The sequence below is a fragment of the Mytilus edulis genome, chromosome 10, assembly GCF_963676685.1.
Source record: "Mytilus edulis chromosome 10, xbMytEdul2.2, whole genome shotgun sequence".
Taxonomy (NCBI): Eukaryota; Metazoa; Mollusca; class Bivalvia; order Mytilida; family Mytilidae; genus Mytilus; species Mytilus edulis.
Window position 1 is genome coordinate 51,231,150 of NC_092353.1, and position 13,259 is coordinate 51,244,408.

A 13,259-nucleotide genomic window follows, 5' to 3' on the forward strand; every position below is an offset into this window, starting at 1 on the left:
CAAGTATATGCCTGTCGACTGTCTAAAATAGTCTCTGCTAACTTTCATAGCGATTTATTTTGTAAAAAAAAAAAAAGCAAAAATCCCCTACATCCAAAGTAAGAATTAAAAAGTTCACTCTAATAACTAGATTTCAACCAAACTTCAAACACATCCTGTTTTAGAAATATTAAGTATGTTATAAAAACGTATATTTAAATTGTCAATGATTCACATGTAATTCATTTAATAGACGATAACTTCTATCCTTGAGATACAGCTAATAAAGGAGTGAATCCAATGATAAAAAAAACAATTTTGAGTTGCACTTTCCTTTTAGAGCTATTTTTATTGTTAATTAACATATTAACGATTTTTCTTTTTCGAAGTACTAAAGATTTACTTCAGCAGAATGGATTATCTATGCTGTATTTTACAAAATATGTTTTGATTGTAACGTCACTGACTTGTCATTTAAAGACGTAATGTGCGTCTGGCAAACACATTTCTAAGCTTGGTATCTATAATAAATTTTTTACACTAAGATGTACATTTTTGACATTTGTAGCACATTGTTTCTATCATACAAGGAAGTCTGACATCCTTTTACAAAATTGATCATAAATTAAAAAACCAAAGAATAAAATGGCTTTAAACATTACGTAACTTAACCAACAAAAGCTAATTTACATGTCGAACGTCCAGACAGGCGAATTAAACTCATGCAAAATATTCAAAACATTCAACAGGAAGTCGGCTAATGACATTTCAGTAATATGCAACGTTAATGGGTGCTTATATTTCTCATTTGCAAACCTTTAATTTACATATAAACAAGATGCAATGAATTGTTTTACATTCAAGTGCTGTGCTGTAGTGAATAAATAAGAAAAGAAAACTTATAAAAAAGCAGGGAGTTTAATCGGCAAATCGTTTCTTTTCTTATTATCATATTGCAGAGTTTTTTTTAATTATCACTGGAACTGAGCAGGAAATTATTACCGTAACGGAACATTTCATAGTAAACGTCAAAATGTCTTAATTTTTTTTAAATTTTAAAATGAATCTACATGCACGATATCGTTTAAATGGAATAATTCGCCTATGGAAAATCGTAAGGTAAGATTCATTATCAGTTAATTTACCTTAAATGCGATTTTGTTGTCACAATGAACATGTTGCAATGTAGATGTGTGAATATGCAACTCTGTGTATGCAACATTTTTGTTTGCTATAGTGACAGTCAGGCTCATATTTTTGCGGGGAGATCTTTCTATATTAACAACGTTGACAACGTGAGTTCGGTATTTCAAATGCTAAACATTGCTATAAAAAGATGATTTTAAACTCGCTTATCCTGAACTAATGTGATTTGATGGATGATTTCAAATGATACACGGTTACCTTGTTATGCTCATGTTGTTGTTGTTGCTATATTTAGTTTTTAAGTTCTGACTTTTTTTTTTTACATATTTACCCATATCATCGTTCGTTCTATTTTTGCAAACCTTTCAACGATTTTATCTTTTTTTCTAATTTGGTCTTTCTTTCAGAAAATCAGTTTGTCTTAGTTTTAGCTGAGCTGATATCGTCTTTATATTATATATATATGTGTGTATTGTATTGTTGGCGTTACGGCCACTTGTGAAACATCTCTTATACAATTATACACATATTTCCTTAAAAGAAAAGAAATTATTTCTACAGACGTCTATAAACCATCCATAATTAAGTAATAGTTTCCTTTTGTTGTACATGGCGGACATGATATGTAAAACGTAAGTCAATGTTACAGAAACTGAACGAAAAAAAATAACAATGCTACATCTTAGGCAGGTAAGAGAACGCATGAAGATTAAATACACCGAGGTTGCAAGATGTCAAGCTTAAAATTGTCCGAAGTCTATAAAATCGGCGTATAAAAGTAATAATTGAAGAGACAATACAGGATCTGTCATTAAAACAGCCATTTCAATCATAACTCAATCTGCAAAATCCGAGCCCTATAACAGTAACAGCTTAATATGTAATTATGCAGATATTTTTTATTGTAATCTTTTTTACTAATAAGTCATTTAACTTATTAGATTTAGACAATAAAACTTTTAAATGTCTCGTTCAGTCAGGTATATAACTAATATCTACTTGATAATCTGCAAATAGACCGAACATAATCTAATGAATTGACTACAAGATTTCTGACTATGAAATGCATATTGAAATGCTACTGCAAGGGACATTATTATAAAAACTAATTACACTTTTATAAGATTGAGTTCTAGTGTAGGATCAAGGGAAGATAATCTTATTTGAGAACGGAGACAAACAAACGGTCAATTACTTGTAGCTATCTCTTAATTATGTCTTAAAATACTGTGTTACGTTCCAGAAATAGTCAATACCGCTATTGAATTAGACCCGATTCCCGTACTTAAACTAGAAACTTCTACGTAGTGTGTTATGTACTTTATTTGTCTTTCTCTTTGAACAATGTCCATGTCTTGTCTGTGCTTCGACTATTGAATTTGGCTGACTGCTACAGCTTGCTATTGATTTTACATGTACATAATTTAAATTTAATGGCACCCATCACCTGTTTGTAGGTCATCAAGCAACATCTACAGGCCATAGTTTATTTATGTATATGACATTTTAGTCTTAGTTAGTGTTTCAGTTTTGCTATCAATCTCTTTGTCAGTATTATCTGTGCTTTTTAGAGAGCAGCATTTTCGAAAAATAAAATTTTATTTACGTGTCTGGCTTTTCAAATTTTCTTATGAAATCAATTTCTGAAATGCAATTTATTAGAAAAAGTTTCATTACCACATAAAAACTTGACACTGTCTTTCCATGAAATAAAAACAAGTAAAAACATATCATCAATACATAATTTATGGTTTTCTGTCTGGTGTTACGACAGAAAATTATTACTTTTATCTTTATCATGGCTTTTACTTTGAAATAGATGGAACGGAAGTATAAGGAGTTCAATCATGAAATTGAAAACATATTCAAGAGGGTTTGTTGGTTAATATATTCACAGAGACAGCATTACAGGTATCAATTTTACTGCTGCATCATAACATCCAGCAACTTATACCTTTAGTGTTGCTGGAGACGGAAATATTTCAAAATGAAAAATCCTAGTATAAACGTCGAAGGACTGATAAATCATGATTGTTGCTCATCCTGGATGAGGAATAAAAAATATGATTTAATAAGGTAGATTCACTGTATACTGCCATTTTGAAATGTTCAAGAGTAGTACACAACCGGTTTAATTCTTTGCTTAAAATTGCAAATTATGAGACCGACTGTAATATATATGTGTAAGAATTTTTTTTTATAAATGATAAATAAGTTATTGACTACAAAATATTTAATCATTTTAAACAAATATCCAGCATTTGTGTCTTTATGAATAAATGTTTCAGCTTAGCAACTTCTATTTGGTGTGGTAATTTTTATAGTTAAAATTGTATACTCGAATGAAAGTGAAAGCTTTTTTGGAAGACTTGTAGCTCGAAAAATAGAACGATGCGCCAATTTTTTAATGTTATTGTTTCAAAAAAGCATGGTAAAATCTTCTTTTCGGCAAGTATAAGAAACCTATATCCGATGAAATATATACCGATGATTCACCTTTATTTCAAGCGGGGAAATCAATACAGCACTATTTGTTGTTTGTGTTATACATGTTGTTTTAGTGTCACAAGGAAAATTGGAATTTATCTTTATCTTTTGAATTTTATTACATAATTTACCTATTGACAACATACAGAATCCCTTATATTTATAATGATAATTGACCTTTAAAACTACGTTCCTTAGATGTGTTGTGCATTTCTTATTTTAAACGGTTTGTAATTGTATGAATCTATTTATAAAATATATCATTTTAAATGAATCTCCTTATACTGTGTATTTTACGACAATAAAGACAAATAATCAGACCAGCAATCATAAAAGATCATGATTTATTCCACTCAAACCTGAATAATGAAACAATCAGCATTGACCGTGTTTAAACTAGTTTACCGATATAAAATAGTATACTTGTAACAATCCAGTTCTCTCACAAGCCAAAAGACCTTACTGTAAGAATATACGGGCATACACTACAGTACTTCAGTAGTATTGACTTAACAATGTGTTTTCGTTTTACGCGTACACTTAATCTTATTTTATAGTAAAACTTATGGTTTGTTATTAGCAGTTTATAAGAAGCTAATAGTGTATGGTGTATAAGCTGCAAACACTGTAATATTTTAGTTGTGTGCTACTTAGAATATCCTTGCATCACATTGCACAACTATGTTGTATCAAAATATTTCTAATCACAACAAGTATTATGGCATATTCAGAGAATTCCAATTCATGTGGTATTGAAGAATTTAAAAGAAACTAAACCAAATAATAAATTTATCAGATAACCAGAAAAATAATACCACAAACAAAACGTAGGAATAAAATTGAAAACCAAATTTCAACTTTACAATTTTAGTATAGCTACATGGTTAATTGTAGTAACTTTATATGTTCAATCTTGTACATGTACGATGTGCTATAGTAATTTTTAGTTGATACTTTGACAACCGCTTATATGCAAATGATTGCTCTCGATATGATTTCAACGAGCAAAATATGTTGTGACTGGTTTTTAAAATCATGCATTGGTATAAATTTCGTGATGATATTTTTAAATAATTAAAGTGGTATTTGTATCTGCAGCTTAAAGATAAATATAACTCTTTTGTTTAATTAGGTATAGTGTCAGCTGAGAGACGTTGATTTTAAATGAATTTATGTGGATACAAATAGTTTTTTCTTAAAGGTTGTTAACATTTGATTCTTAATTAGAATTCTATGTTTAGAAACTTAAACATGAAAATTATTTGTGAATAGCTGCTAATTTCACGACGCAATTGAGAAGAACAGTGAAGTACTATTGGATTTTAATTCCAATTGGTTTTGTTACCAGACAACAATTTACGATAGTTTTGTCTACAGCGCTATATAATTTAAACACATTTTACAAACACATGAGCTCGAATAAAAAACAATGATAGCCTAACGTCCAGATAATGTACATAATAAATAAGAAAAATATTAAACACTAATTAAACCAAAGGGTACCAAACAGACGGTGTTAACAAGTCGAAAATCAATGTTAAAAAATGCAAGACTGCGACGGCACGAACCAAATAGATGTAAGAGCAAATTAGTTCATACAGAAATGTCACATGAAAAAATAGTCAGAAAACAACAAAATATAAATATAATGAAATTGAAAGGTTACCAATTGTTCTCAAATTTTAAGAATCTTCACATCGTTAAAATGGTAATTATTGAATGCTATCATAATGAAATTTTAGCATTTCCTCTTTAGGTGAAATCCCACCGCATCATAGTTCGTCACATTCTGTTGCACACAACCTATATCTTGGGTGATTCGAACTCCGAATTTTGTTTTTGTTGTCGTTTCTTTAGAGTATTTTGGAAGTTGAGGTTATATGGTTTAAAGTTCTCACGCCAAAAAATAAATACTGCACTTTGATGATTCATTAAAAGTAGAATAATTATGTATTTTACATTCCTCACATGTTTTCACAGTTTTGCAAATGTTTTCTACCTGCACCAAATATGAATCTTATTTTGAATTTTCATTGGTTTTCCTCTTTGCATGGTTTTACACTTGCCATTTTGGAGGCCATTGATTACTTGCTATTTGGTGTGAGCCGTGTTGGAGGACGTACTTAAACCTATAATGGTTTACCTTTCGCAAATTGTAGTTTTGTTCGAGAGTTGTTATATTGGCACTTATACTCCATCTTCTTATATCTACGCATTTGGTATTTTCGTCTAGTTACATGCATGATGAGATGTTTCCTTTAAAAATGACCCTTCAAACTTTACATTAAAAATCTGTAGGAACAACCTTAACTTAGTTTACATTTCGAACATTGTAATAATAGCGTAATGACACGATAGTCTCCTCTACCAAGATTTTCGGTACAGAAAATGCTTTCATTAGTCGAATGAAAATAGGCAACATCATAACGAAAAAAACAATGAAAAAAAATAAACATTGCCACAAAACATTACGCCGAAGTAAAACATAAATAAAAACTGGATGTGTTCCAGATGGTTCGTAAAGTAAACAGTTCCTGTTAAGTGACAACTACTTTAACTCATATGTGTTCTTTAATTAACTAGATATCTGCACTTAAATCAATCATTTAGTTATCCAGTATCTTAGAGTGCCCAATATTATTCGGGTTTTATTTCGTTTTATCAAATTCGTTCGATTTTTAGTGGTTCATTGGGTCACGTGTTGCTCAGCAAATTTGAACTTTAATTATTTCTTAAAATTGTCTGGAGATTAACCATCGTTGGTATAATTGTGTGTATTCCCGTATGCTAGAAATGAAATTCTATATGCTTCTTTTTTATAATTCTTGGCAATAATATCATCACACAGTAACAAAAACATAAATCATTTTCACGCTGTTCTTTCCTCGAATATGGAAAAATACCGTAAGAAAAATTATACGTGAGGCAGTAACAGATCAGAATATCGTGACAAGTGGCACTAAAACGTGCTTTGACAAGTTTTAAGAGGGGGAAAACCCTTACATATCCTTAAAGTGCATAGTATAAATATCCCATTACCTAATCGAAGAGTTATTTGCTTGTTGAACTGTTGATGGCATGTGTCGTAAAAAAAGGCAGATACTGATACTGATCAACATGCTGCAAACACAATATGTATAAACAGGAGAATTTGTTATAAATGTATGGCTTAATGTTCATACTAGTAGTTATAATAGCTAAAACGAAGGAAAAAATATGTTTCTTTTTTGGAATCAATTAAAATTTGTATCTTACATACAACTGCCATTATTTGTGAAATGTTCGTATGTATATTATTGTCTAATGTGTGAATTAATGGTACTTAAAATAACATGTCACATGCACATCTACTCTTAAAAACATTCATAATTTAGAACCCCAAGAAGCCAGTACATGTACTTGTAAACTAATGGAAAAGCTGGGAAAAAAAAGTATATATAAAGATGATTGCTGCTGAAAATTGCAATAGTAAAATGTTATAAATGGATTATTTTTATTTAGAATACATATAAAATATAGAAAATGTAGCTGAATGTGTGTTTTTGTTTTACTGAAACAAATGCTACATTCGATGGTAGAAAAAGAGTTCAGCCACATTTTTACATGAAAATGAATGCTAGACTATGAATAAAAAAAATAAAAATAAAAAGCTTGCAATAGGTTGTCAAAAGTGAATTCATAAAACATAAAACCACAAAAAAAATAAACTCCGATGAACATTCAAAACGGAAAGCTCTAAGCAAATGGCAAAATCAAAAGCTCAAACACATCAAACGAACGAACAACAACTGTCATTTTCTGGACGTGGTACACGCTTTAAGAATGGTGGTTTAAACCTGGTTTTGTAGCTAGCTAAACATCTCACTTGTATGACAGTCTATAAAATTTCATTATATGGACAACGATGTGTGAACAAAACAAACAAACATAGTAGGTAAAAATGTGTTATTATCTTAATCATCATAAAAAGAAACAGATTGATAAACAAACAATAACATAATGACGGTACAGAGTAAAGAGGCACGTCACATGAAAGAAAGAAATACAAAAAGACACACAGACAAAGCACATTTATAAGCACAAAAAATCCAAGATAACAAGAAATATCATAGAACTATTGCACAATGACGGGATGTATAAGTACAGATCAACGTCATATGCAACCAAGAAACACAAAAAGGCATACAGTAAAATGATTTTAGCTAAAATGAAAGACAATAATGCAAAAATTGTAATTGAACAATAACACAATGGCGGGATGTATAAGTACATAGTCATGGCAAATGTATACCACAAACAAACAAAAAAGACAGTAAAAGTAATATTTATAATGGCAAATAAAAGAATAAGATAACACGTTATTAAGATCGTAAACAACTTCAGTACCTATAATCTATACGTCAAGACCATCGTGTATTATTGTAAGTCGTCTTCGCGCTATTTTTCATCACATATTTTGTTACTAAGATATTGTTATTGTGAAAGATCGGCTGTTACTTTATTGATAATTTGCTGTTATCAAATTAGAAAAAAATAATTCAAAATTACGTAACGCATCTTCCTTATGCTAAGCATTACTTCCTTATTGGGTTTGAGTTATTCTTTTTGTTCTTTTATTATTTTAATACCACAACGCTTTTCTTTAACCTTTTTTGTTTCAAATAGTGTGGTTCCGATCACAATTTGAGAGACTTAAGTTACCAAAATACGCATCTGCTGCAGTTTCAATGGTACCGGTAAGACTATCACATGGGAAACGTGTTGCCTCTTAAAAAATTCAGAAGATATATAACATATTTAGGAAATTCCGGGCAATTTTAAATAACGTGTTTAAGAAGTGTTCATGTCTAATTTGTTTATATTACAAACAAAAAACGTCGTTTACCTTCTTCGTAATAACAATGAAGACAAACGGTGTTATATGTACACAGTATGGTCATGGATCACACTTTTGGATGTCATTAACTTTGTATGGACAAAAAATTATTGTTCTACATTTTTTACAGATTATTTTTCACCAGTTCAAAACTGCTGAAAGATAAATTACATCTCTGCAGAATAAAAGATTAACACAGACATGATGCATCATTTAACATTTGAATCAGCAATTTAAATTGCAGATCTCTTGGCTGTATGCAACAAAAAATGTTTGTGTATTAGTAACGTTGAAAAACTAAAGCAACTCAGTTCACAAATATATTTAATGAATATTTCAATTAAATCATAAAATAAAAGTTGCACTCATGCACTATGAAACCAATATTTCAATATACCCATAATCATTGTGATATTCTTCTAATTTTTCTTTTAAAAAAGTCTCCCCTTGGAAATGAGAAACAAAATAAGCGAGACTTACTAATTGCAATGAAGAATGGAATTATGTTGTTAGTTTCTGTGAAACACTTATTCAAGTCCTGGTTAGGATGATGATTATGTTACACACTATGGACTGACATGACTATCACTATATACTCTCCGTTCAGTGAACAAGAAAAAGTTAATATACATGGTCTTATTTAAAGGTTGGCATTTGTTAGTCGGAAGCATTACATGCACATCAAATGAGAATAGCTGGTACATGTCTAAATCGTCTCATTTAACTATGAATAATGTTAAACATTATCCAGTCGCTAATGGAATGTCAATTCAAATTAAAGATGAAATTACATAAAGTGATCATCCTTGTATTTTAAATAGCAATTAAAAATGTTAAAATAGATGTACCTGACTTTTAGTATATTTATAAGATAACTGTTAAATGTACTTGAAAGAGGGACGAAAGATACCAGAGGGACAGTCAAACTCATAAATCGAAAATAAACTGACAACGCCATGCATGGCTAAAAATGAAAAAGACCAACAGACAAAACAATAAATTTGAGAATGGAAATGGGGAATGTGTCAAAGAGACAACAACCCGACCAAATAAAAAACAACAGCAGAGGGTCACCAACAGGTCTTCAATGTAGCGAGAAATTCCCGCACCCGGAGGCGTCCTTCAGCTGGCCCCTAAACAAATATATACTAGTCCAGTGGTAATGAACCCCATACTAATTTCCAAATTGTACACAAGAAACTAAAATTAAAATAATACAAGACTAACATAGGGCAGAGGCTCCTGACTTGGGACAGGCGCAAAAAATGCGGCGGGGTTAAACATGTTTGTGAGATCTCAACCCTCCCCCTATACCTCTAACCAATGTAGAAAAGTAAACGCATAACAATACGCACATTAAAATTCAGTTCAAGTGAAGTCCGAGTCTGATGTCAGAAGATGTAACCAAAGAAAATAAACAAAATGACAATAATACATAAATAACAACAGACTACTAGCCGTTAACTGACATGCCAGCTCCAGACTTCAATTAAACTGACTGAAAGATTATGATTTCATCATAATATGAACATCAGGCACAATCCTTCCCGTTAGGGGTTAGTACACATGACACAACATAGAAAACTAAAGAAGAAGCAACACGAACCCCACCAAATACTAGGGGTGATCTCAGGTGATCCGGAAGGGTAAGCATATCCTACTTCACCGTTGGCACCCGTCATGTTATAACAAATCCGGTAAATGATCTAATTCGGTAGGTCAAATTCATGAAAGGGAAGGGGATTGTAGTTACGACATAAGGAACATATCCGATATCATTTGTGAAACGGTTATTCCATAACGCTCTACCAACTCGTGATAGCTTCCGTAAAATTTACGAAGGGATGATTTTGGTTTAATAGCAGCCTTGTGAGCAGCAACCTTCTGTCAAGAAAATCATGATAGGAAATGCATGCACGGGAATATCGTATCAATTGGGAGCTATATACCCCGAATGCAGGTGCTGCTGTGATGTTGCTACTTAGAAATGGAAAGTTCACAATTGGGAAGCTGAAATCATCTCTTTTGTCGTATTTTTTTTGTTTTCAACCGACCCTCATTATCAATTTCTAAATGTATAAATTGGGACTTGGGTGGAAAGTTGTCTCATTGGCATTGATACCACATCTTCCTATATCTATGTAGTTATTATTTGACTACTAATGTCGAAAAACAGTTACATCAGCGAGTTTGTTCTTTGAATATTATCGTTTCCGTTAAGACTTCATTTGAAATACATAATTAAAAGACCTTAAGTCATGATGACTAAAATAAATCTACTGTTCATCATTATCTTTAATAACTCTATATCAAAATTACTCTTAAATTGGTTGAAGATAGTTCTAAGAGAAGATCGTAATCAATTAAATGAGAGAAAAAATCTGATTTTCCGGATAATTTTATCAATACCTAGTCATCGCATATACTCCGCTATCCGATCGAAGATTCTTCATTACAGATCTTAATTTCCAAAAGCGAACACGTCGGAATTCTTCAGTCACCCACACAATTATAAAAAGAAATTACTTTTTTCAAAAGAAAGCTTCGAGCAGCAAACTTCAGAAAGGGATTCTATATAGATCTTAAGGTAGGACGCCAACTTTTTTTGTTTATTGATATATTTGGTTTTGTATTCGTTTATTTTTTTATTGAATAATCATTTAGAACAAATCATAGATCTGTTTTGATTGTATAATAAAGTATGAAATTTTTTTTTACTATAACAGTATTATATGCTCTATTTTTTGTCTTGTTCAAATTAAAAAAAAACTAAAAAAATCCATGTGTGTAAAATTGACACTGAAACAAATGCCGAATGAAAACTGATAAAAATATTGACTTGCCGATTATAGCATGGTTCGCTTGTCATAAATATCGATTACAAAATCAGTTTATGACTGTCTCAAATTGTCCAAACCATTTTATTATATTATAGTTATTTTCAGTATAGGTAACATCGCATTTTTATCATATTTTTAAGATAATAAAAATGAGGCTTTTTTATTTGGTATTTTAAGAAAAGAGATTTAATATTAGAAATACTAAAGTTTTGCGACCTTACAAATATATCATATTCGCTGTATTCGGCAAAACTTTTAAGAAGTTTTGGTCATCAATGCTCTTCAACTTCGTACTTTTTGGTCTTTTTAACTTTTTTAGACAAAACGCGGTTCAGGCGTAAACACAAAAATTTCAATCCTGGTATATCTTTGATGAGTTTTTTAATAGCATATACCACCCTTCGATTCCATTATACTGTGAACTCATTCGAAACCAATATTTGTCGATTTTGTGGTTAAACGTACAAGGGAACCATGAATTTCAATATACAACGAATTACAACTTTCCTATAGGAATGTGTGCAGACTTTGGCAAATTTACGAAATCAAATATCTTTGAAAATGCTAGTTTTCATTCAACAAAATAAATGAATCCACAGTAATTCGTTTTTAAAAGATTTACAAGTCTGAATATTTACAAATATCCTGATAAAGAAGAATCTGACTTTTCATTAACAAAACCTGGGTTTTATTTTGTCATACAAATGTTCCTTCTAATCGTATTTTTTTTTTGCTAAAGGAATAAAAAGAAAACACAATTTAATATTGTATACATGTATATAACGTTAACAGGTTAAGGAACATTCGATACTCATATTTGCACAATTTTTAAATTCTTTTGTTAACACGTTGGCTCTTCCCTCGTCATTAAAAAACATGGTCAAGGAATCCCTATATCAAAACAGAATAACAAAATGCCTCAATAACACTTCTGCCGTATGTGACACAAGATCTGCTTATCTTTTCAGACCACTTATGCTCCGAGAGTACCCCAGGTTTTTGGTTTGATTCGTGTTGCTCAGTTTTTGTGTTTAGTTACAGATTTGTCGTTGGTCGTTTTTCGTTTTTAACCTAGGCGTTTTCAGTTTGTCATCGATTCATTAGTGTGAAGATTTCTTTGTTATTTTCCGTCTCCTTTTTCTTACAAAATATCATTACACTTTTGATATTCTAACGTCACATTTGATATTTAACAAATGGTTTTTCTTCTTCAAAATGATTTACCTAAAATAAAGACAGAAATTCAAGCTTAGTGTTTGTTTTTCAAATATTGTGATGTTTTAACATTTGTTTTTCTTTCTATCTACACTTAAGAAAATTACATGAATTTCTAGCTAAATAAAAATGTACCTTTTTCCTTTTTTTTCAACATTTGAATATTTGGGGATAGATAATTTGTAGAGTATTGTTTGTTTCTAAAATTATATTTTCGACACAAATAAATAATCCATACGCTATCAAATGTATCAACTGCAATGGAAAGAAAACATACTATTTTATTACATAATGCTGAAGAAAACGTAATATAGCAGTAATCTTGTTTGATAAATGACATTTAAGACTACAACTGAAACGTGCGAAAGTTCATGATCTTATCACCAATCAGTTGATTTATTTGCACTTTACGGTACGTTTTCCCACGCAAGATTGAACGAGTTTATATTGTTTGCATGACATATGTTTTCTAACTGTTAGAATTCATGAATCAGAAGATGATTATAGATCCATAACAAAACAATATATCTTATAGAATCTTATTTGTCGATATTCAATTATAAAATAAACTTGTGATTTTTAAATGCTGAACAGTACAGCCACTTACTACGTTATTATAACTGTTTTAATTTGAGCGGTACTGATGGTGTAAAGAAATGACCGCATGTTGTATACTTGTACAAGACTGCTGCTATATTTGATAGGTTTTTACAGAT

The 13,259-nt window shown here is 30.7% G+C and overlaps 1 protein-coding gene across 1 annotated transcript in view; it reads left to right on the forward strand.

Moving 5' to 3' along the window:
- The first annotated feature begins 965 nt into the window (after positions 1–965).
- LOC139491442 (relaxin receptor 2-like) overlaps positions 966–13,259 on the forward strand; it is a 47,134-nt gene continuing 34,840 nt past the window's right edge. The window contains exon 1 of the mRNA XM_071279139.1: positions 966–1,098. The gene's annotated coding sequence lies outside the window, so the exon portion shown is untranslated. The remainder of the gene's footprint in view (positions 1,099–13,259) is intronic.